Source organism: Sminthopsis crassicaudata, chromosome 2, assembly GCF_048593235.1.
Source record: "Sminthopsis crassicaudata isolate SCR6 chromosome 2, ASM4859323v1, whole genome shotgun sequence".
NCBI classification, from domain to species: domain Eukaryota; kingdom Metazoa; phylum Chordata; class Mammalia; order Dasyuromorphia; family Dasyuridae; genus Sminthopsis; species Sminthopsis crassicaudata.
In genome coordinates, this window is record NC_133618.1 from 348,503,273 (window position 1) to 348,529,068 (window position 25,796).

A 25,796-nucleotide genomic window follows, 5' to 3' on the forward strand; every position below is an offset into this window, starting at 1 on the left:
GATTGGAAGGTTTACATAGAGCTCTCTGCCATAGCCTGACTGCTTTGCTTCAGTTGCTGAGTAGTGGGCCAGCAGAGAAATCAGAGCCTGGGGTAGAGGGTACTATGAGGAACGCCAGAGCAGGTTCTGGCTGTGCCCACCCAGGACCGGAAGTGACGCAGCACAGACCATAACACAGATCTTCACAGCATTCTGCAGCTAGGGGCTCTTGTTGGGAGGCAGTCACAAACCTGCACGGAAGGAGCACAGCCTGAGGCAGCCTCTCATCTATACAGTGAGGGGCTCGGCCTGGGGTAGTGGAATCTCCCCAGCTCGACTGTGCTCCTCAGGCAGAGATACTTCCCATGCAGTGAGGGATAGGGAAACTGCTAATACTCAAAGCAGGTGTTTGTAGGGGGCCAGTGATACTTTTGCTACTTAACCTCTAGCTCTAAGCAGTTGCATCCTCATAGCAGGGTCCCTCTCAGGGCACTTACACAGCCAGGCTCTTGATAATCAGGCCTAGTCACTTCCGTGGGGAGCTCTTCTCAGAGCACTCTCAGAGCACTCCCAGAGCACTCCCACAGTTCGCAGCTCAGCTGCTCCTTGCAGTCCATTGGCAGGACACCAACTGTCCATATATCCATCCTTCCTCCACAGAGGAAGCTGGGAACCTCCTTGTCCTGAAAGCAGGCCCTAAAGGCTTTATAAAAATGAGTAGAAAAAAACAAGACAATGATAACTTCTATACAGAAAGGGAGCGGGAATCCCTAAGAGACTTAATAGCAAACAGCCTCCGGACAATTCCCCAAATAATGCTCTCCTAGAAGAGACTATTAAAAATCTCAAAAGAGAGTAAGAAGAAAAATGGGGAAAGGAAAGAGAAGCTATGCAACCTCCTGAAATGTGAATTGGAAAAGGTAAAGAATTCACAGAAAGTGCAGGGAAACAGAATTAGGGAATTGGAAAAAGTAAAGAAATCACAGGAAAGTAGGATTTGTGGATTTGAAAAAGAAAATAACTCACTAAAAAACAAATTTAGTGAAATGGAAAAAAATTCCATAGAGCAAAACAACTCATTTAAAAACTCAATTGGAAATATACAAAAAGAAATAAAAAAAGCTAATGAAGAAAATAACTCATTAAAAATCAGAACTGAACAAATAGAAATGAATGATTTATTGAGACACCAAGAATCAGTCAAGGAAAACCAAAAAAAGAAAAAAGAAAAACTATAGAAAAATGTCAAATATCTACTTGGCAAAAATGACACACCTGGAAAATAGATCTAGAAGAGATAATCTGAGGATTATTGGACTTCCTGAAAATTATGATGAAAAAAAGAGCCTAGACACTATTTTACAGGAAATCATCAAAGAGAACTGCCCAAAAGTAATAGAACAAGAAATTGAAATTGAAAAAATTCATTGAACATCTTCTTAAAAAGACCCTTAAAAAAAAAAAAAAAACTCCATGGAATATTGTGGCCAAATTTCAGGACTATAAGACTAAGGAAAAAATATAACAAGCATCCAGGAAAAAAACAATTCAAATACCAAGGTGCCACAATAAGGGTCACTCAAAGTCTCGCTGCATCCACATTAAAGGATCAAAGGCCTGGAATCTGATATTCTGAAAAGCAAAAGAACTTGGAATGCAGCCAAGAATAAGCTCTCCAGTTAAGTTTAGCATTTTCATCCATAGAAGAAGATGAAACAGATGAATTCCATTTGTTTCTAAGGAAAAACCCAGATCTAAACAAAAAATTTGATCTCCAATAATAGGACTCAAGAGAAGCAGAAAAAGGTAAAAGGAACTGTTGAGAACTGTATTTCTATTGTGGATTCGCATAGAGTACATGTATAATTTGATTTTACTAATATAAAAAAAAAAAGGGAAGTAGAAATGGAAAGGAGATAGTGTCAGAAAAAGGGAAAAGGAGAGGTAGAAAGAGGGAAACTACATCCCACAAAGAGGCAAAGTAAACCTATCATATCTGAGGGAAGTTAGAGAAGAGGAGGAACATTGTCTGAAGATTGTGTGAATCTTACTCTCATTAGAATTGGCTCAAAGAAAAAATAATTGACATACAGAGAATTCTCTCTTCCCTCATTAAAAAGGGGGAGAGGAAAAGGGAAAAGGAAAAGAGTAATAAGGGAAGAGTACAAGAAAGGAAAAGGGATTTGAAGGGAGGAATACTAAAGAGGGAGGGCTGTGTGATGCAAGTGGGGCCCATAAATTTAATAGTGGGGAAGGGATTGGGGGGGCAAGGGAAAAAAGCATAATCTGGGGATAATGTGATTGCTGGAAATACAGAATTAGTAATTTTAACTGTAAATGTGAATGGGATGAACTCTCCCATTAAGCGGAGACAGATAGCAGACTGGATCAAAAGTCAGAACCCTACAATATGTGGCTTACAGGAAGCACATTTAAAGCAGGGAGATACAGAGTAAAGGTAAAAGGCTGGAGCAGAATCTATTATGGTTCAAGTGAAGTCAAAAAAGCAGGGGTAGCCATCCTTATCTCAGATCAAGTAAAAGCAAAAATTGATCTAATCAAAAGGAGGGAAACTATATCTTGTTAAAGGGTAGCACAGACAATGAATCAATACCAATACTAAATATATATGCACCAAGTGGTATAGCATCTAACTTCCTAAAGGAGAAGTTAAGAGAGTTGCAAGAAGAAATAGACAACAAAACTATAATACTGGGAGATCTCAACTTGAACTCTCAGAATTAGATAAATCAAACCACAAAACAAATAAGAAAGAAATTAAAGAGGTAAATCGAATATTAGGAAAATTAGGTATGATAGATCTTTGGAGAAAACTGAATGGTGACCGAAAGGAGTATACTTAATTCTCAGGAGTTCATGGAACGTATACAAAAATTGGCCATATATTAGGACATAAAAATCTCAAAATTAAATGCAGGAAGGCAGAAATAGTAAAGGAATTCTTTTCAGATCATGATGCAATAAAAACTATATTCAATAAAAAGTTAGGGGTAAATAGATCAAAAAGTAATTGGAAACTAAATAATCTCATCTTAAAGAATGATTGGGTGAAACAGCAAATTATAGACACAATTAAAAATTTCACTCAAAATAATGACAACAATGAGACATCATGCCAAAATTTGTGGGATGCAGCTAACGCGGTAATAAGGAGAAATTTTATATCGTTAGAGGTTTACTTGAATAAAATAGGGAAAGAGAAGATCAATGAATTGGGCTTGCAACTTAAAAAGCTAGAAAAAGACCAAATTAAAAACCCCCAAGCAAATACTAAACTTGAAATCCTAAAATTAAAAAGACAAATTAATAATATTGAAAGTAAAAAAAAATTATTGAATTAATAAATAAAACTAAGAGTTGGTTTTATGAAAAAAGCAATAAAATAGATAAACATTTGGTAAATCTGATTAGAAAAAGGAGAGAGGAAAATCAAATTATTAGTCTTAAAAATGAAAAGGGGGAACTTTCCACCAATGAAGAGGACATTAAAGAAATAAGGAGTTACTTTGCCCAACTTTATGCCAAAAAATTTGATAACCTAAGTGAAATGGATGACTACTTCCAAAAATATAGGCTTCCCAGATTAACAGAGGAGGAAGTAATTGCTTAAATAGTCCCATTTCAGAAAAAGAAATAGAAGAAGCTATTAATCAACTCCCTAAGAAAAAATCTCCAGGACCAGATGGATTTACACGTGAATTCTACCAAACATTCAAAGAATAATTAGCCCCAATGCTATATATATTTAATTTTATAATAATAGCATTTTTTTGACAGTACATATGCATAGGTAATTTTTTACAACATTATCCCTTGTACTCCCTTCTGTTCTGAATTTTACCCCTCCTTCCCTCCACCCCCTCTCTTAAATGGCAGGCATTCCCATACATATTAAATATGTTATATTATATCCTAGGTACAATATATATGTGCAGAACCAAATTTTGTTATTGTTGTTGTTGAAAAGGAAGAATTGGATTCAGGAGGTAAAAATAATCTGGGGAGAAAAACAAAAAATGCTAACACTTTACACTCATTTCCCAGTGTTCCTTTTCTGGGTGTAGCTGATTCTGTCCATCATTGATCAATTGGAACTGGATTAGCTCTTCTCTATGCTGAAGATATCCACTTCCATCAGAATATATCCTCATATAGTATTGTTGTTGAAATGTATAATGATCTCCTACTTCTGCTCATTTCACTCAGCATCAGTTCATGTAAGTCTCTCCAAACCTTTCTGCATTCATCCTGTTGATCATTTCTTACAGAACAATAATATTCCATAACATTCATATAGCATAATTTACCCAACCATTCTCCAATTGATGGGCATCCATTCATTTTCCAGTTTCTAGCCACTACAAAAAGGGCTGCCACAAACATTTTGGCACATACAGGTCCCTTTCCCTTCTTTAGTATTTCCTTGGGATAGTAGTAGCACTGCTGGATCAAAGGGTATGCACAGTTTGATAACTTTATGGGCATAGTTCCAAATTGCTCTCCAGAATGGTTGAGTTCTTTCATAACTCCACCAACAATGCATCAGTGTCCCAGTTTTTCCACATACCCTCCAACATTCATTGTTATTTGTTCCTTTCATCTTAGCCAATCTGACAGATGTGTAGTGGTATCTCAGAGTTGTCTTAATTTGCATTTCTCTGATCAATAGTGATTTGGAACACTCATATGAGTGGAAATAGTTTCAATTTTATCATCTGAAAATTGTCTGTTCATATCCTTTGACCATTTATCAATTGGAGAATGGCTTGATTTCTTATAAATTAGAGAAAGTTCTCTATATATTTTGGAAATGAGGCCTTTATCAGAACCTTTAACTGTAAAAATGTTTTCCCAATTTGTTACTTCCCTTCTAATCTTGTTTGCAATAGTTTTGTTTGTACAAAAGCTTTTTAATTTGATATAATCAAAATTTTCTATTTTGTGATCAATAATGATCTCTAGTTCTCCTTTGGTCACAAATTCCTTCCTCCTCCACAAGTCTGAGAGGTAAACTATCCTATGTTCCTCTAATTTATTTATGATCTCATTCTTTATGCCTAAATCATGGACCCATTTTGATCTTATCTTAGTATGTGGTGTTAAATGTGGATCCCTGCCCAATGCTATATAAATTATCTGAAAAAATAGGTAATACAGGAGGAGTCCTACCAAATTCCTTTTATGACACAGATATGGTACTGATACCCAAACCAGATAGGTTGAAAACGGAGAAAGAAAACAATATACCAATCTTTCTAATGAATATTGATGCTGAAATCTTAATAAGATATTAACAAAAAGACTACAGAAAGTTATCCCCAGGATAATACATCATGATCAAGTAGAATTTATCCCAGGAATGCAGTGCTGGTTCAATATTAGGAAAACTATCAGTATAATTGGCCATATTAATAACCAAATTAACAAAAACCATATGATCATTCCAATAGATGCAGAAAAAGCATTTGATAAAATCCAATATCTATTCCTATTAAAAACACTTGAGGCTCCGGCCAAGATGGCAGCGTGGAGGCAGACAGCTGCTTGAGCTCCGTGTTTTCTCTCAGGACTTAACTTCATGACAAGCCTCAGAGTTAATGCTTGACCATAAAAGAAACCCACAAATAATCACCAAGAGAAGACATCCTTGAAATTCACCAGAAAAGGTCTGTGTTTGCTCGGGGGAGGGTCGAACAGACAGGGCACAGACTGAGGGGCAGGCAGCCAGAGCGAGATAGGCAGCTCACACAGCTCAGACCAGAAGGGGGAGGGGTACGATCTCTGCCATTTCTGCAAAAAGACTTTTACCCCAGTGTGGATATTTTGTCTTGGCAGCAAGCCAGGACCAGCGGAGAGGGTGTAAACACCAGAGGTGAAGAATAAAACCCCGGAAAGCTAGCGTCTCAGGGAAGCCGGCCACCCCCAACCCCCACCTGGAGTGACTCAGCACATTCTCAGAGCCTCAGAGAGCAGACACAGCGTAGCCATAGCTGTTCTGTTAGTGGTTCTCTGCTGCCCTACCCCCAGTCTGTAGAGGAAGCACATTAACACCATCCAGCCCCAGCCCCCCAAAACAGACCAATTGTTTCTCTTGTCAATTTGTTTTCTTTGATTCCACTCTTGACAAAATGAACAAAAAATTCAAAAGGGCTCTAACCATTGACAGCTTCTGTATGGAGAGAGAGCAGACTTCAAATACTGAGGAGACTAAAAACAGACTGTCCCCAGAGGAATTCCCTAAGGGGGATATGATCTGCTCCTCAATACAAAAGAATCTCATAGAGGAAATCAAAAAGGCTCTCACAAGAGAGCTAGAAGAGAAATGGGAAAAGGAAAGGGAAGCTTGGAAAGAGCCTGGAGAAGTCATCCAGAGTGGATAAAGAGATATCAAATCATTGAGAAACAAAATTAGTGAATTAGAAAAGGTAAACAACTCCAAGGAAAACAGGATTAATGAGCTGGATAAAGAAATCAGCTCTCTAAAAAAATGGATAAAATGGAAAAAAATTCCATAGAAGATAAAAACACAATTGGACAATTACAAAAAGATATAAAAAAAGTGAGTGAAGAAAATACATCATTGAAAATTAGACTCGAACAAGTAGAAATGAATGACTCAAGGAGAAACCAAGAGGTAGTCAAGCAAAACCAGAGAAAGGAAACAATTGAAAAGAATGTCAAGTACCTTATTAGAAAGACAACAGACCTGGAAAACAGATCCAGGAGAGACAATTTGAGAATAATCAGACTCCCTGAAAAAGGTGAGGAAAAAAAGAGCTTGGACACTATTTTCGAGGAAATTATCAAAGAGAACTGCCCAGACGTTTTGGAAACAGAGGGTAAAATAGACATTGAAAAAATTCATCGATCACCTACTGAAAGGGACCCTAAAATCAAAACGCCAAGAAATATAGTGGCCAAGTTCAAGAACCATCAGACAAAGGAAAAGATATTGGAAGCTGCTAGAAAAAAGCAATTCAGATATGGAGGAGCCACAATAAGGATAACCCAGGATCTAGCAGCGTCCACATTAAAAGAACGAAGGGCCTGGAACATGATATTCTGAAAGGCTAAGGAACTTGGTATGGAGCCAAGAATAACTTACCCAGCAAAAATGAGCATCGTTTTCCAGGGAAGAAGATGGACATTTAACAAAATAAATGAATTCCATCTATTTTTGATGAAAAAACCAGACCTACATAAAAGGTTTGATCTTCAAATACAGAACTCAAAAGAGATTTCTAAAAAGGTAAAAAGAAATCTTGAGAACTATACTTCTGCCATAAAAATATGTAAAGAACATATGTATAATTTGTCCTAGAAACTAGAGGTGGAAAGGAAATTATATCATAAAAAAGTGTAAAGTGGTGGTACTACATCTCATGAAGAGGCAAAGATAACCTATTATATCTGAGAGAAAGAAAGGAGGGAGATGAACATATTATGTATCAATAGACATATTCGATTTATGGTGAAACTTCTTCTACTTCATTGAAAAGTGAGAGGGAAGGAGTAAGCTAAGGGGAAGGGAATACAGAAATTGTGAGAAAAAGGGATAAAATAAGGGGAGGAACTTTAAGGTGGGGGAGGGATACTAAAAAGGGGGAGGGCTGTGAAAAGCAAGTGGTGTTCACAAGTTATTAATACTGGGTAGGGGGGTAAAAGGGAAGGAAAGGCGAAAAGCATAAGCAGGGGTTAATAGGATGGCAAGCAATATAGAATTAGTCATTTTAACCATAAATGTGAATGGGGCCAACTGCCTCATAAAGAGTAAGGGTTAGCAGACTGGATTAAAAGTCAGAATCCTACTATATATTGTTTACAGGAAACACACCTGAAACAGGGTGATACATTCAAACTAAAAGTAAAAGGGTGGAGCAGAATCTACTATGCTTCAGGCAAAGCCAAAAAAGCAGGGGTAGCCATCCTCATCTCAAATCAAGAAAAAACAAAAATTGATCTAATTAAAAGAGATAAGGAAGGGCATTATATCCTGCTAAAGGGTAGCATCAATAATGAAGCAGTATCAATATTAAACATATATGCACCAAGTGGTGCAGCATCTAAATTCTTAAAAGAGAAATTAAGAGAGCTGCAAGAAGAAATAGACAGCAAAACTATAATAGTGGGAGATCTCGACCTTGCACTCTCAGAATTAGATAAATCAAACAGCAAAATAAATAAAAAATAAGTCAAAGAGGTAAATAGAATACTAGAAAAGTTTGATATGATAGATCTTTGGCGAAACCTAATTGGAGACAGAAAGGAGTATACTTTCTTCTCAGCAGTTCATGGAACCTATACAAAAATTGATCATATACTAGGACATAAAAACCTCAACATCAAATGCAGTAAGGCAGAAATAGTAAATGCATCCTTTTCAGACCACAATGCAATCAAAATTTCATTTAACAAAAAGCCAGGGGAAAATAGACCAAAAAATAATTGGAAACTAAATAATCTTATACTAAAGAATGATTGGGTAAAACAGCAAATCATAGACATAATTAATAACTTCACCCAAGAAAATGACAATAATGAGACATCATACCAAAATGTGTGGGATACAGCCAAAGCAGTAATAAGGGGAAGTTTTATATCTCTACAGGCCTACTTGCATAAAATAGAGAAAGAGAGGGCCAATGAATTGGGCTTACAACTAAAATTACTAGAAAAGAAACAAATTAAAAAAACCCAAACACAAAACTTGAAATTCAAAAAATAAAAGGTAAGATTAATAAAATTGAAAGTAAAAAAACTATTGAATTAACTAATAAAACTAAGAGTTGGTTCTATGAAAAAACCAACAAAATAGACAAACCCTTAGTAAACCTGATTAAAAAAAGGAAAGAGAAAAAGCAAATTGTTAGTCTTGTTAATAAAAAGGAAGAACTCACCACTAATGAATAGGAAATTAGAACAATAGTTAGGAGCTACTTTGCTCAACTTTATGCCAATCAATTCGATAACTTAAATGAAATGGAAGAATACCTTCAAAAATATAGCTTGCCCAGATTAACAGAGGAAGAAGTAGCCTAAATAGTCCCATCTCAGAAAAAGAAATAGAAAAAGCTATTAACCAACTTCCTAAGAAAAAATCCCCAGGACCAGATGGATTTACATGTGAATTCTACCAAACATTTAAAGAACAACTAACTCCAATGCTATATAAACTATCTGAAAAAATAGGGATTGAAGGAGTGCTACCAAATTCCTTTTGTGACACAGACATGCTACTGATACCTAAACCAGGTAGATCGAAAACTGAGAAAGAAAACTGTAGACCAATTTCCTTAATGAACATTGATGCTAAAATCTTAAATAAGATATTAGCCAAAAGACTTCAGAAGTCATCCCCAGGATAATACACTATGACCAAGTGGGATTTATACCAGGAATGCAGGGCTGGTTTAATATTAGGAAAACTATTAGTATAATTGACCATATTAATAATCAAATTAATAAAAACCATATGATCATCTCAATAGATGCAGAAAAAGCATTTGATAAAATCCAACATCCATTCCTACTAAAAACGCTTGAGAGTATAGGAATAAATGGACTATTCCTTAAAATAATGAGCATATATTTAAAACCTTCAGTAAACATCATATGTAATGGCGATAAACTAGAACCTTTCCCTGTAAGATCAGGAGTGAAACAAGGTTGCCCACTATCACCATTACTATTCAATATAGTACTAGAAATGTTAGCCTCAGCAATAAGAGCCAAGAAAGAGATTCAAGGAATTTGAGTAGGTAATGAGGAAATCAAACTATCACTCTCTGCAGATGACATGATGGTATACTTAGAGAACCCCAAAGACTCTGCTAAAAAGCTATTAGAAATAATTCAGAGTTTTAGCAAAGTTGCAGGATACAAAATAAATCCACATAAATCCTCAGCATTTTTATACATTACCAACACAATCCAACAGCAAGAGATACAAAGAGAAATTCCATTCAAAATAACGGTCGATAGTATAAAATATTTGGGAATATATCTACCAAAGGAGAGTCAGGAATTATATGAGCAAAATTACAAAACACTTGCCACAAAAATAGTCAGATTTAAATAATTGGAAAGACATTGAGTGCTCTTGGATAGGCCGAGCTAATATAATTAAGATGACAACACTACCTAAACTAATCTATCTATTTAGTGCTATACCAATCAGACTCCCAAGAAACTATTTTAATGACCTAGAAAAAATAACAACAGAATTCATATGGAAGAACAAAAGGTCGAGAATTTCAAGGGAAGTAATGAAAAAAAAAATTAAATGAAGGTGGTCTAGCTGTACCTGATCTAGAACTGTATTATAAAGCAACAGTCACCAAAACCATTTGGTATTGGCTAAGAAATAGACAAGTTGATCAGTGGCATAGGTTAGGTTCACAGGCAAGATAGTGAATAAAAATAGCAATCTAGTGTTTGAACTCTGAACCAGAGAATTGTTAAATGCCAGACAACTGACTTAGCACCTAGTAATAATCCTAACATGTATCAATGGGAGAATATGACCCAGGTCTATGACATGAATATTTTTTATTATTGTTCATGCTGTGCCATTTCAGTAAGTGCTTTTTCCTGGAGCTAAATTTTTCCAACTATTAATGCCACAAATAGGGGGGACCATGAATAACAGTTTTAAGAGTTCAGCTCTACAAGGTGCTATCACTCTGGCATAGTTACCCACAGAACTTATAATCTTGATGAGGTTTAGGTTTTTGGGTTCCCTTTTAGGGAACCAAATAAATGGATGAGGTCTAGATTTAGGGAACCAAAGTGAGATTAGAATTTCTGGTGGTCAGGGAGTTAAATGATAAGGTCTAGTGGCAGGTTCAGAACCAATGGAAAGGTTTGGCTCCCCTACACCCCCTTGGGATTCAGTGCAAGGGTAGGGAGTTTTGGGAACCCCTCTGCTGGTGGTGCAGAGATTCTCTGTAAAGGAATTTACAAACCTGAAAAGGCTAGACTGATAAAAGAGGTTTATTATTGGCACTGGGTTTACTAAGCAAGAATAGAAAGGCTGAATTCCTCAGTGAAGAAATTCTGGTAGAGAAGTAAAGTTTAGAGAAATCCCGAGAGGCTTTAAAAAGTCTTGTTAGGGAAATAGATGAAGGAGATGGAGAGAGGGTAACACTGAAAGCGAAAATTATTCCAGTGGGCAGAGGTTTCCTTGACATAGAATGGCATAGCCTATCCTAGTATAGCATGGCATAGCATGGCATGTCAGGACCTCTCTGCAAGGAGTTGTTTCAAGTTGGCTCTTTTTATCTATAAGCTGGGTTTCAGCTTGGGCTGGAATTTGAATAGAACTGAATAAGTCTCTTTAATTCAATAGGGTTGTGTAAAGGACAGGAACACTTTCTTTTTGGGGTTGGGCAATAAAGCCAACCTGTGGAAGCGAAAAGTCCACAAGGTGAACAAAGGGGAGTTCCAACTCTCCAGAGTTCTATAAGCATAGAACACCATTTTCTCTAACTGCAAGCTCTTATGTAAGATTCCTTAGAAACTACCTGAGCTGTATTTTTAAAGACTTACTGAACACTATAGCAATTGCTGTCCTCAGGACACCCTGAGTCTCTTTTGCCTTGGGCAATAAAGCCTATTCCTGCCTTTTGAAATGAAGACATAGGGGGTTGGAATTGATTAATGGGCAGTGCTGATGATATTATTACCCCTCTTATTCCTCCTCCCTGGCTCACAAGGTAGAGTTGAGGGAAGAGTGTCAGGAATTGGAAAGTTCTCCAAAGGCACATACTAGACCTTAGACTAAATTAAAGTCCAAACAGAGTTTTGCACATGAAAAGAACTAAACTGCTTCTCAATGTCAGGGTAGTCATAGATTCCTTAAGGCAAAAATACAGGAGGTAAACCCACAAAACGCTAAGAAGAATTTCTCCAACTGATGTCCATGTGGCTTGTTCATTTCTCTCCTTAGCTTCAGCCACTGGGCTGACTCTTTCTTTTCTAGCTGTTGTAATCTACCTTTCTTTCCTTTCTCTATCTCACTCTGTAATTCAACCTGTAATTCTATTAACTCTTTTTTAATTGATTGTAATGTGATTTTTTGTTCTACCTCTAACTCAACTTTTATTTTATTTTGCTTTATACTCTCAATCATCTCTGTTAGCTATAGATTGTTCCCTTGCTGAGCTATACTTAATGGGCATGGAATTTGGTTACAAGCTTCCTGATGTTCTTCAGAGGTGATCTTTGTTAAAAGATTTTCCACTTGACTCTTTATCCTATTTATATGATCAGCATGTACAGCTGTGTCCTTGAGCTTGATCATAGGGGTACCTACATCCATACATACATACTCTCTGCCTTCCCTCCTAGCGAGGTTCTATTGGTTCTTCCCAAATATTAATTCTGAATATTAATATTAACTTTAATATAAATTAAAGTTAATGAAATTAATAGTATGGAAGAAATTAGATATGGACCCACACTTAACACTATATACCAAGATAAAATCAAAATGGGTCCATGATTTAGGCATAAAGAATGAAATCATAAATAGATTAGAGCAACATAGGATAGTTTACCTCTCAGACTTGTGGAGGAGGAAGGAATTTATGACCAAAGGAGAACTAGAGATCATTATTGATCACAAAATAGAATATTTTGATTACATCAAATTAAAAAGTTTCTGTACAAACAATACTAATGCAAACAAGATTGTAAGAAATTGGAAAAATATTTTTACAGTTAAAAGTTCTGATAAAGGCCTTATTTCCAAAATATATAGAGAACTTTCTCTAATTTATAAGAAATCAAACCATTCTCCAATTGATAAATGGTCAAAGGATATGAACAATTTTAAGATGATGAAATTGAAACTATTTCCACTCATATGAAAGAGTGTTCCAAATCACTATTGATCAGAGAAATGCAAATTAAGACAACTCTGAGATACCACTACACACCTGTCAGATTGGCTAAGATGACAGGAACAAATAATGATGAATGTTGGAGGGGCTGTGGGAAAACTGGGACACTGATGCATTGTTGTTGGAGTTGTGAAAGAACTCAACCATTCTGGAGAGCAATCTGGAATTATGCCCAAAAAGTTATCAAAATGTGCATACCCTTTGATCCAGCAGTGCTACTACTGGGCTTATATCCCAAAGAAATAATAAAGAAGGGAAAGGGACCTGTGTGTGCCAAAATGTTTGTGGCAGCACTTTTTGTATTGGCTAGAAACTGGAAAATGAATGGATGTCCATCAATTGGAGAATGGTTAGGTAAATTATGGCATATGAATGTTATAGAATATTATTACTCTGTAAGAAATGACCAGCAGGATGAATACCGAGAGGCTTGAAGAGACTTACATCAACTGATGCTGAGTGAAATGAGTAGAACCAGGAGATCATTATACACTTCAACAACAATACTGTATGAAGATGCATTCTGATTGAAGTGGATATCTTCAACATAGAAAAGATCTAATTCAGTTCCAGTTGATCAATGATGGACAGAAACAGCTACACCACTGGGAATTGAGTGTAAACTGTTTGCACTATTGTCTTTCTACCCAGGTTACTTTTACCTTCAGAATCCAATTCTTAGCGTGCAACAAGAAATTTGGTTTTACACACATATATTATATCTAGGATATACTATAACACATTTAACATGTAAGGGATTGCCTGTCATATAGGGGAGGGAGGGGTAAATTTGGAAAAAAAGTGAATACAAGGGATAATGTAAAAAAAATTACCCATGCATATGTACTGTCAAAAAATTACAATTATAAAATTAATAAAAATAATAAAATTTTTAAAAATAGTTAATTAAATATAATATTAACTTTAATATAAATTAAAATATTAACATTAATTTTTGAGGCTCTGACAATCTGCTGTGCACCCACATTGATGTCACATGTAAAGGACAGGAATAGTTAACCGGGGGCAATCACTTCATTTGCAAATGCCCTAGTGTTACTCTGCATTCCTTTACATTGCCAATCTCTCCTAATTCTCAGGGCTTCAGAGAATCCTCTGGCCACTGACCTTTGCAGTGTCAACCAAATTTAACCCAGCTCACCTCTTCTGAGGTCTTCAGAGGTCTCTGGCTAAGATATCTTGAACCGTAGTTTAATAACAGATAGCACACTCAAGAACAGCTATGTGCAAACTTAAAGTCTTTATTATACTTGTTCACATAATGCCCTGACCTGTTAACTCTCAAGTGAACACCACGTCTTCAAGAGAACCACATGTTCACTATTAAGCTCCTTACCGCTCTTGGCTATCCATCCACTTGGTTCAGCTGCCCCAGGAGAAATAGAGGGTAGTGGGCTTAAGAAGAATCTGTGAGGTCACACGCACAGCCAATAAGAGAGGGAGCTATATCCCTTTACAAAGCTATCTCAATATGACCAGGTCCCGCCCATGAGACAGTCTCTGGCCACAGAAATTACTTCCAGGCTGCTCACCAACCTCCTGTTTGCACTGGGCTGGTGCATTGTATATAGACCCCAACAGGGTTAGAATTCTTTTAGTTCAGGATTGAACTAACCCCACCTATATAACAGAATGAAGCTGTTTATCTTGTTTCCCTCGGGCGGGATCTCTCACTAAGGCAGGGTTGAAGGAGATTTTCTCCTTAGAGGAGCTTTAGAGTTTCAGGGTCCCTTCTTCAATCTGAGAGTAATTTTTTGGTAAGGGAAAGAGGTAATACAGAGGGTACAGTAATGACACTATTTCTATTGGCAAAGGATCTATGATGGCATCAACCAGAGAATTTTTCCAATATGCAAATTGCACTCCTCCACACTTTAGTGGATGATTTCAGAAGTTGTTAAAGCCAGGGAAGTAACCATCTTTTGGTGTTGGGCCTTTTTAATATTTAGCTACGCTATGCTTCAGACCCAGGAAACATTGTACTTAGTGTGAGACTGTCTTTTTTGCCTTCATTATTCTCTATTCTCCCCATGCAATCTACATACAGCCCAACAATTACAATTGCCTCCTGCAGTTCTGATTAGTTAAGTTTTCATTTCATTGGCCATAGGAAAAAAGCCATCAATAGAGGCAGTATTAGAATCAGTGAGAGACAAACAGCAATAATTTCCAATACATTTCAGCCACATTCAGTATTCTCAAAAATCTTACTTTCAGTAGCTGTTTATAGTTTTGCCTTGCAAGATATATTTCAACAAAAGTCTAAGCTCTCGCCCAAGCATACATGGAAATCCTTTAAATTGGTCTTTAGGTCATTTACACTAGCCCATAAAAGCAAACTATCGTCAGTTATCTTTCTGAATTTTGTATGAACTTATGTTATCAGCCTTCTGTAATACATTTCTTCTCTCAGTACTTGAATCAAAATCATGTCAGAACTGCTAATGCATTTAAATAGTTACTTACTCTTCTTTTGAAAAAAATAATTCATTATTATTGCTTGGGAAAGTAAGTATTCCATTCTGACCAATTTTTCCTCTTTCCTGTGAACCATATGTTTTTCCCATGAATTCCATTTTAGTTCAATCACTATTGTATATTACCGTTAGTCTTGTAAATAGATAATCCTCTTTCCTTTTTCCTAGTTTCCAGTTGTATGAAAGGAAATATGTTATTATTCAGTGCTAAAAAAAAAAATGCACTTATAAAATGTTAAGAAAAAGCATCATAGCTGAATCTTGTAGTTCTTGATTGTCAAAAAATTTAAGGCTTTTCCCCGTTATTTCTTCTCTCTCAAATCTCAGAAGATCCATGGAAATTCTCTTCATTGGCTATCTAGGTTTATTGTAGTTAAGTAGGGTCTCTTTACAGAGCTTAACTGTTCAGTTACAGATTCTAAGTAATATTTCTTCTTCTCTCAATGTTAGGGCTAATAATTATTCCTGGTTCTGGAGACAGCATTTTTGCTGGCTACAAACAAAAGCCTTGCAAAACAAAGGCCAATATTTTTTTCAGAAAAATTCAAGAAAGTATCCTTTCTGTGCTAATTCTTCCAATTCACACTAAATTAGCAGATTAAGTTTCCCAGAAGGCAATAAATTTACCCCCCTCAGGATTCTAGGAGTAACCTTGAGCAGTTAAAATTTCCAATAATATTAAACCTGAGCCCCCACCCAGTGTGCTTCCAAATACCTATCAAGCAATTGATAGCAATTAGCATTCTGAGAATATATTTATTGGGAAGAAATAGCAAAAATAGAAGTTACAAAGCATCCTCAAATCCTAAGCAAACTCTCACCTTGAGAAGAGTATATTCAAGTTTAGAACCCAAAAATATAAAGTACACAATTAGGGAACAAGTGGGGTTCAGAAGTATCTTACAGTTATAGTTATCCCTTACTCCTCATAGAGTTTAGCTTTGTGGTGCCTCTAAGATCTGGAAAATCTGCATTAAAATTTTCACTCTCACTTTGTATCAGAGAAGTCTGAATTATTATGATATTAAAAGATAAAATACATTGATATATAATGCTATTTATATATATATTATGCATTTTTGAGATCTTAAACTTTTTGTGTATCTATTGACCTTCACATGTCTATAACTTCCATAAAAATCTCAAAAATTTCCCATTTAATTTCTTATGCCAACCCATTATAGGTTAGAGTCTGGAAGGGATACTGTACTGACCTAAGGAATCCTTTTCTCCTACTTGAGTTCCCACCAGGTTTGCTTCTGAGCATTGTATCTGTGAGTCCTTTGCTCAGTTGGGCTGATTTTTTGATAGCATGGTATCCTGACTGATAAATCAATCTGTTGCTGAGCTAGGTCAAACAGGTTGCTCAGCTTCCATGCTTGATTCTTTCCAGACTTGGCTGCCATTACTGATGAGGTGATTTGGTTCTAGTTGTTGATAAGACCTCCCTGATGGCTCTCTGAATTCATTGGTTGCCTGGATACTCACTTCTAAGAGCACTAGTTCACCTAAGATAGAATAAGAATAAACACAAACCTGGGGGGGAAAAAAAAAAAGAGGCTCATATTCAAGCTGGATAAAAAGACAGGGCAGCATCGACTGCCACTGACTTTTCTCCCATCAGTAGGTTCACAACAGTTCTTGAATCAGCCTCCTGGTCACTAGCCCCCACTTGTTGAATAAAAATAGGCAGAGAATATTATGTATATTCCAGAGAACAAGAAGGAAGAATAAATCTAGGCATGATTTAAGGACTGGGACTTCCTTGGCCAGTATTCCCATTAATATTCCCATTGAATTAGAATATGTAAAGGGCTAGAACTGAGCAAATGCACTTGGATAATGGAGCACTTGAGACTAATTGCCAATTGGACGGTTCTCTTGTTTGAAGGTTGACCCTCCCCAGCTATTATGTGCTGACTTGATTGGTGGGACAAAAAGGGGGAAGTGACGTGTGTGGGGGGAGTAGGAGGAGGAAGAGGAAATTGAGATACTCTCTCTCTCTCTCTTTCTCTCATGGCGTTTGAGGGAGAAAGGTGTGTATGGAGATTGCTAGATCTAATCCCCTGACCTTGACCGTAAAAGATCAAGAATAAAGACGTTTAGTGATCTGACTCCTGCTAATTTCTGGCAAGACAGAGTTCCAGCAAGAACATATTCAAGAATTTAGTCTCTTAGGCTATCACAGATTTTTAAAGTCTTAGATCTGTATTAAATATTTAATTATGGAGATTCTAATTGTTAAAGAGTGTGTTACAGTCAGACTACATTGATATTACAGGGATATTTGGAAAAAATGTGAAGCTTTATGAAAAGTCCAGAAAAAACTGAGCAGCATTTGTCCCGAGGAACAGATCACTAGGAGATAAAGAGCTTCCTTTGCCTAAATTTGCATTGCAAATTCAACCTTACTTAAAGAATTCTGTAAGAAATCCACATTCCCCACAAAATTAGAAAATTTCTTATGCAAAGTAGACACTATGTGTGATGCAATTGTCATACATGGTGGTGAGAAGCTGAGAAGCACCATTAAGTTAATCTCCCTGTGTCTACATACAATGGTACTATGCCTCTCCCTGTGTTCACTAGTGATTCTTATATTTTTACCATGGCTGGCAGCAAACATGTTCTTGAGGGGGAAAGTGAATCATCTCATAAATTAAGCCAATAGATTTGGAAATAAAACTGAAAATAATTAGAAAACTATGAAAGCCAAAACTGTCATCAATATTATATGAACTTAATCTTGTGGTGTCAATTATAAACACCATAATGAAAGATGATACCTAGATAAAGCTTGCATGAAGTTGACTTATCTTCTAAACAAGGAGAAGGTGCTATTCTAGAGAAGGAGAAATTGTTTATTAACTATGTGGCTAAAAGACCAGAATATTCCTTTAAATCTAATGACAATTCACCCCAAGGTTCAAAGCCATTTTGAAAATTTAAAGGTAAAGTACTCTGAAGGAATAGAGGTATTTATAGCAAGCAGTGGATTTAAAAATCTTGCAGAATTTCACAGTGTGCAAGAGTTAGGAGAGGCTACTAGTATACACACTGAAGCAACAAAGAAGTCCCCAGAGTTCCTGCAGAAAATAAAAGATGAAGGTCCCTACTTGGTGGAGCAAATCTTTAATATAGAAAAAAAAAAGTGGCCTATTTTATCAACAGTCCCAAACCTACATATTGGGAAAGGAAAATAACTATTCTGGAGCATAAAGCTTCAAAACATAGACTTCTTCTGCTTGAAGGACTGTATCTGGGATTTGCAAATTGAAATCTGCTCTTGTGTACCACTTTTAAAAATTCCAGAACACTAAAAGGAATCAGCAAGGCAACACTACCTATGCATTATTTTTCTAAACCTAAGGAATGGATAACTTTTATCATCTTTGAACAAGGGTTTAATGCATTGCTTTATTCTTGAAGAAGTTTTGTAATAATAATAACATTCTTTTCAAGATTCTAATTATTTTGGATCATAATCATCCTTCCTATTTGGATGATTTTTTTTTCTATTTGGATGATTTTAATGAAAATGTAAAAGTGGTTTACCTTCCCTTTAACACTCTCTCACTAATACAACCTATGGATCAGGGAATGATTGTAAATTACAATACATATTATATATATATATATATTACATTTTCCCAGGTGATTGCAGCTTTGGGTACAGATAAGAATTGAGAGATTTCTGGAAGTCTTATAACAATTATCATTCAATCTAGAATACTAGATAAGTCATGGGAAGATATAACAAACATATATGAAGAGAGTTTAGAAAAAAGTGTGGCCAGAGTTTATTCCTGATTTTCATGAATGATGAAACATTGGAATAAGTGAGTAGCAAAATTGTAAAATAAGCATACGAATTGCAGCTAGAAGAGTATGAAAAGGAGGTGGAAAAGTTGATAGTCTCATAGAGAAGAAATGTTGAATATGAACCTGATTGAGCTGCTAGCTGCAAATATTACAGAAGAAGAAAGTTTTGGAACCAAGTTGAACCCAAAAAGTTCAAAATGAAACAGCTAGCTGAAACATCCATCATTTGAGTAATTTTTTTTTTGCTTGAATTGAAAAGATGGATCCAAATACTTTGAGATTTTCAAAAGTTCAGAGATTAGCTGAAGATATTTCTTACAATCATCAAATAAATGAGAAAAAGAAGAGAGCTGTTGTCCAAATTATCTCTCAATAATTATAAAGCCTGAGTACAATGGACGGGGAAGGGGCAACATATTACATTGCATACTATTGTATAAACTTTATCATTAACTTTCCCTGACATTTCATAATTCTCTTCATTATCATGGCCATGATATTTAAAATATTTGAATTTTAGTACAGATTAGACTTCAATAAAAGTATCATTTTGAGTGAAGCAATGAGATGGCTCAGGGGATAAAGTCTTAGGTCTGGTGTTAGGAAGACCTGAATTCAAAGCCCCGAGTACTCAATAACCAAATAACCCTAGGTGAATCACTTAATCTTTGTTTGACTTGATCTACTGGAGAAGGAAGTTAACAATTCCAGTATTTTTGCTAAGAAAACTTCGTGAAGAGTCAGATATAACTAAACAACAAATTATTTTGTGTATGCCTTTATGTAGGCTAAATGGGGGCAGGGGATTTACATTACATAATAAGCACTTTACAGTGAGGTCTTCAGAATGATCCACTTATGTAGTGAGAACTGTCTGTACTTAGAGATGAAGATTTAAGAAATATACTGAATAGTCAAATTAAATTAGTATGAAGTTCTCATTTTATATAGTGTGTTCTCAATTATATATGAGGATATATATATATATATGTGTATATATATGTATATATACACATATATATATACGTATATATATATATACACACACACACACACATATATATATATATATATATATATATATATATATATATATATATATATATATACACACACATGGAAGAGGTAAACTTCAAATACATTAATTTGCCAAGAATGCCCTGCTTTCTCCCCTCCTGCTTGGATGATGGCATATCCAAGGTTAGGTCCCAGGGAAGAACAGGAAAGCCTTTGTCAATTCTTTGGGGGGAAAAAAGGTCTGTGTTCTTTCTGAAAGACCACAACAGTACCTAAGCAAGACTATAGCCAAATCTGAAGGTACAGAAAAGGATTCTGAGAAAAGGCTTATGAAAATGGGAAGGTGAGAGGTTAGCCAGAGCTTGAAGAAAGTCAAAGAAGCCAGAAGTCAAAAATGAGGAGGGAGAGAATTCCAGGTAGGGGAGACAGCCTGTAAAAATGCATGAAGTTAGGCAATGTAATGTTTCTTGAAAGCTACACCAAAGAGGTCTATGTCATGGTATTATAGAATGTGTGGAGGGAAGTGAGGTAGTTAGGGGACAAGTTCTAAAAAGCTTTAAAAGTCAAACATTTTTTTAAAAAGTCAAACATGTTTCTTTATATTTGATATTGAAGTAACAGGAAGCCACTCTAGTTTATTGAATAGGGAGATGATGGTTAGACTTACACTTTATTGTGCCACAGTTTCCTTTTATTGTTTTGCCTCAATTTCCTTAAATTGTTCTGCCTCAATCCCCCTGGTTGCAACCTCCCTTCCTGACTATTCATACTAATATAACTTAGGGCTGGCTACACTAGGTCATAAACTGTAAATGTTTAATCTCAGATAAGGGGGAGATTTTCTATTTCAGACATCCTGGCTCCTAAATCCTCCTAAATTATCAAGAATTTATGATCCTCATCCCCCAACCTGTCAGAACTGGAATGATGGTCCATTCCTAGAAATTCCTGCTTACCAGTGTTCACTCTACCCTAACCCCCACACATACCTCGCCTTTCCCTATAAAAATCCATGGAATCTCACATTCAATGCTGAATTCTTTGAGACGAAAGTCCAATTCAGTCCTCTGGACTTTCATCTCAAAGCATTCAGCCCTGGGGGGAAAAATGGATTCTGCTCTGCCTCCAATCTCTCCCTCTCAGAAATTCAAATATTAAAAACTCTCTAATCTCTATCTTCCCTTAGTTTCTCCAGCATTACAACTTTAGGAAGAGCAGTTTGATAGTTGATAAGAAAATGAACTACAGTGGAAATTTGAGACAAGGAGACTAAGCAACAGGTGACTGAAATAGTCTGAATGTGAAAGGATGAGGACTTGCCTAGGGTGATGGTAATGTCAGAAAGAAGGAGGTATACAAAAAAAATTTAAATACAAAAATATTAAAAAGTTTGAATCAAATTCCAGTGTAGAGAGAAAAGATATGTAAGGACCTCTCTTCAGACCATGAAAGAAGAAAGATTGGCAAAAAGGTGCATGTACAACTTTGCTCATGTTCTCATTCCCAGCTTATTGCACTATATAGAATAATTCCTTTGTGTGAGTTCTGTGCTCTTTTCATTCAGCTGAATTATCTTGTTCCCAATGGTTAAGAACACATTCAATCTGTATTATCTAATATATATTCTCATACATATATATAGCTTCTCTCTTGTTTGTGTTTCTATTAAATCAAATAATGGGCATTTTTGCAGGGGTTCTATGTTATTTGTTGGGTGTATTCCTTATGGATCTGGTATTTGGTGGAAAAAGAGTCAAGTTTTAGACAAAACTTGGGGCCCTTATTTTGCTGTTAATGAATAGTAATTTGGTTCAAGCAATTTAACTTGAACCTAAAAATTTCATTTCCTAGACTAATAACATCTAAGGGAATCAAGGAGTATAATTCTTGTCTGGTATTCCATCTTTATGAAGACAGGATAGCAATCAGACTGCTCTTCTAACCTCCTGCTTCCTTTCCTGGCAAGAATTTAAATCATCCTTGGAGAAGAAGGGGGCTGTAAGAGCCTTTGGAGATACATCTATTCTATTCTCCCTGTGAGCCAAATCAAACCAGCCTCATTGCATAAATATTTCTGCAATAATTCTATTGAATAAAAATAGTTTTGTTTGGGAGCACAGAATTTCTAACAAGTCTTTTCACTATCAAAGATAATTAGGATCACTATAATCAGACCTTAACAACATTGTCCTGAATTTGTTTATAATTAAAGAAGAAATGGCATCAAAGAAAGCAAAAATGGGGGGTGGGGGTGGAAATCCATACAACATGAAGGAAAGGAAAGCAAATACTTTATTTTTTAACAAAATTTTACTTAATTAAAGCTTTTTATTTTCAAAATATATACATGGATAATTTTCAACATTCCCCACTCTTTTTAACTTGTTAAAGAAATCTTTTGAAAAAATTGGGCTGGGGATCCTTAAACAGAACAGGATATATCAGACCAATGCTGAAATATTAAAAGCCAAGTCTTAGGACACTTGTTTAGTAGTGTCCAAAAACTGGGAATAAAATACTGTGGTTTATGGGGTTGCAGTGTTACAGAGATGAATTGAACCCAACTTTTGATGGCCTTATAGGGGTATGAAATTAATTATCAGGGCGCAGTAGCAAAGAATAGCACAAAATCAGGTTGCACCTTAATAGAGGGCACAGTCAGACACTGGATAGCATTTTGCTGGCGTTTATTCATCTTCTAAACAAACAAAATTATCTAATGTTTATTAAATTAATCATGACCTCTTTGTTTACTGCCTTCCACCACATCAGCCCTAAGATAGTTTTAGGCGAAATGATTTGTAAGCTTTTTTCTTTTTAAATCTAAAGCCTCTAATATAGGATTGACTATTTGAGAGAAAAATTTTGAGGGAGTATAAAAAATATTATTTTTGGAGTTTGAATCCCAGTACAGATGAGGACCAATAAATCAGAAAAACAACCATCCCAAAGAAATGTCACATAGCTTCAGAAGGTGGAGGTTTATTCATCTTTTTCTATGGAGGGAATAAAATATTTAATAAATATAAATTTGAGAAGGTAGAGCACATCAACAACAAGGGAACAATTTCCATAGATTAAATTGACAAAGAAGATTGAAAATTCTCAAGAAGGGAAATAAAGAGTTTGCAAAGTTGATCACAGGCTTAGGGCAAACTTACTCTTCCAAACTCCACAATCTGTCTCCATGAAGTAAGAGATGGAATACTCTGGGAAACTGCTGGTAGTTCAGTTTACCTTATAAAAATTGATGCAGAGTAGAGTATAAATAACAGAACAAATTGCAGTATTATAATGAAGTATATAAAAACCATATAAAAAGACAATTGAACTTGAATCAACTACAATGACCAATCTTCGTTCTGGAAACCATAATTTTCTTATGGGTTTTGAAATAACCATTTTCAGAATATTTGCAGTTAACCAGAAATCTATCAAACTTCTCTTAGAAGTTCCTCATCTTATCTAAGGGAACTTTAGATAGAGTTTATTACAGAAATGAGTTTACTCTTAAAACAACGACCACAAACTTGAAAAATAAAAACTAATATTTAGTTGTTAATATCTTGTAAACAGACTGAAAAGGAGTTTTTAAAGTGTGCCAAGGACCCCTTTTCCCAGGTGGGTAGCTTGGTGGAAGGCTAGTACTAACTTCCACATAATGGATAGAGGAATGAGCAAGTGTCCTGTTGGGAAATGTTTAAAGTTAAAGAAATTTCATCTAACCAGTAGGGCGGGGCTCAAAGAAGGGCTGAGCACAAGTAGGAGAAGGGCTCAGGCCAGGTTAGGAGCAGCTACAATCAGTGAAAGAAGCGTGGAGTATGCTGTCATTTATAATTATGCCAACTGATCTAAAATAATACTATAATATAGTTATTAATCCTAAATTTCAGATTACACCTGTATTTTCTTTCTTGTATGGGGATTTCACATTCCATACCAAGTTCATTTCCTAAGGGATGTGACTACTAGAAAAAAAATGGGCTAACAGATCTTAGAATAAAATTCATCTAGATAAAGCCTTCACTGTATCCTTCCATGCTACTTTTGGATTTTAAAATCATCATTTATTCCACATATATAAACTCAGAACCTATGAACCCAGATAATATCTACTAAGAAGCTTCAGCTAATAGTTTTTGTTAAAGAAAAAAGACAATTCTAAAATTCAGAACATAAATGATAACTAAAATAATTTTGAGTGAAAACTTCACAAAGTAGGAACATCTAGAAGAACTATCAGAATTTCAAAATAGCTCATAACATTTTACATTTATACAATATACAATTTAGAAAACAACATAACATCCTAAATATATTTCATCCAATTAGGAGATAAACATGTGACTCCGTTTTTGCCTATAATCAAATCAAATACAAATTTAAATTTCCAGTAGTAATACCTTCAATATTTGCACACAGATTTCTAAGATTTTATACCAGAATAAACAAATTCATAATTTTAGCATGGACTAGTTAACAGTAATTATCTCATAAATTTCAGAATCAGAATTACAATTTAAACACACATCCTGAAATTTAAGGTGGCAACAACAAAAAAAAGGTGAAAATACTATGTTGTGATCCATTCTTAGTCCCCAAAATCCTCTTTCTGGATGCAGATTTCTCTCTCCATCAAGTCTATGGGAACTATCCTTGAGCCTTAGCAGGACAGCTCCCTGGCTTGCTTTAGGCAGCCTGTAAACATCAGAGACTTTTCCCTGCTCTCCAAGGTAAAGAGGAGAGACTCAGGGCAAAATGAAAATCAGTAAATCTGCAGCAAATCTCAACTAGTTGGGATTGGATGGCCGTCAGGCAGCCAACTTTCATGCACCGGACTCCAAATGTAAGCTAGATCTTGGCATCTGAGTGCACTAGATTCCTAGATGGTCAGGACCTTTTGGGTGACTGAGGGTTTGGGGAATACCCTGCTGAATTGGGTATGAAAGACTGGGATCTAAACGCACTTGATCCTGAAAAGTCTTGTCAAATATTCAAAATGGGAAGGGCTCAGTCTAAGCCACCCTCCTCAGAAAATGAGAGATACTGGTAGATAGTCCCTTAGCAAGATATAAGGGCAAAAAGTAAAATGATTAAATATTGTTGCTCTGTATGAGGACGTTCCCAGGGCTGAGTATGTCCAACTTAAATCTGTACATAAAATAGATTTCTGTGTATCTGTGTGATTTCTGTGTGTATGTCTGATTTGCATTGTGTGTTCTGTGTTAAAATTTAGCAAGTTTGTAAAAGATAAGCATTCAGCCTCTATGTTGCTGATTTGAAAAAGATTAGGCTGAATTATTGGAATTACTGGAATTCAGAGTAGTAATTCTTTCAGAGTGGTTCAAGATAAAATCTTGAATTGAAGTCACTCTGGATGGCTGAGTGTATTGGTTTTTGATCTTGGTAAAGTAATTTGGGACTTCTGGGGGTGGAGCCAAGATGGTGGAGAGGACACACATTTCTTTCTTTCTTTACTGCCCTCACAATAATTATGAAATCTAGCCTCTGAATTAGCTCTAGACAAGCCAAAACCACAAATATTGGAAGTACAACA

At 35.8% G+C, this 25,796-nt stretch overlaps 1 protein-coding gene across 1 annotated transcript in view; it reads right to left on the reverse strand.

Annotated features, from left to right (window-relative positions):
- SEC23A (SEC23 homolog A, COPII coat complex component) overlaps positions 1 to 25,796 on the reverse strand; it is a 134,840-nt gene that overhangs the window by 100,328 nt on the left and 8,716 nt on the right. Inside the window, exon 2 of the mRNA XM_074290709.1 lies at positions 23,401 to 23,476. The gene's annotated coding sequence lies outside the window, so the exon portion shown is untranslated. The remainder of the gene's footprint in view (positions 1 to 23,400; positions 23,477 to 25,796) is intronic.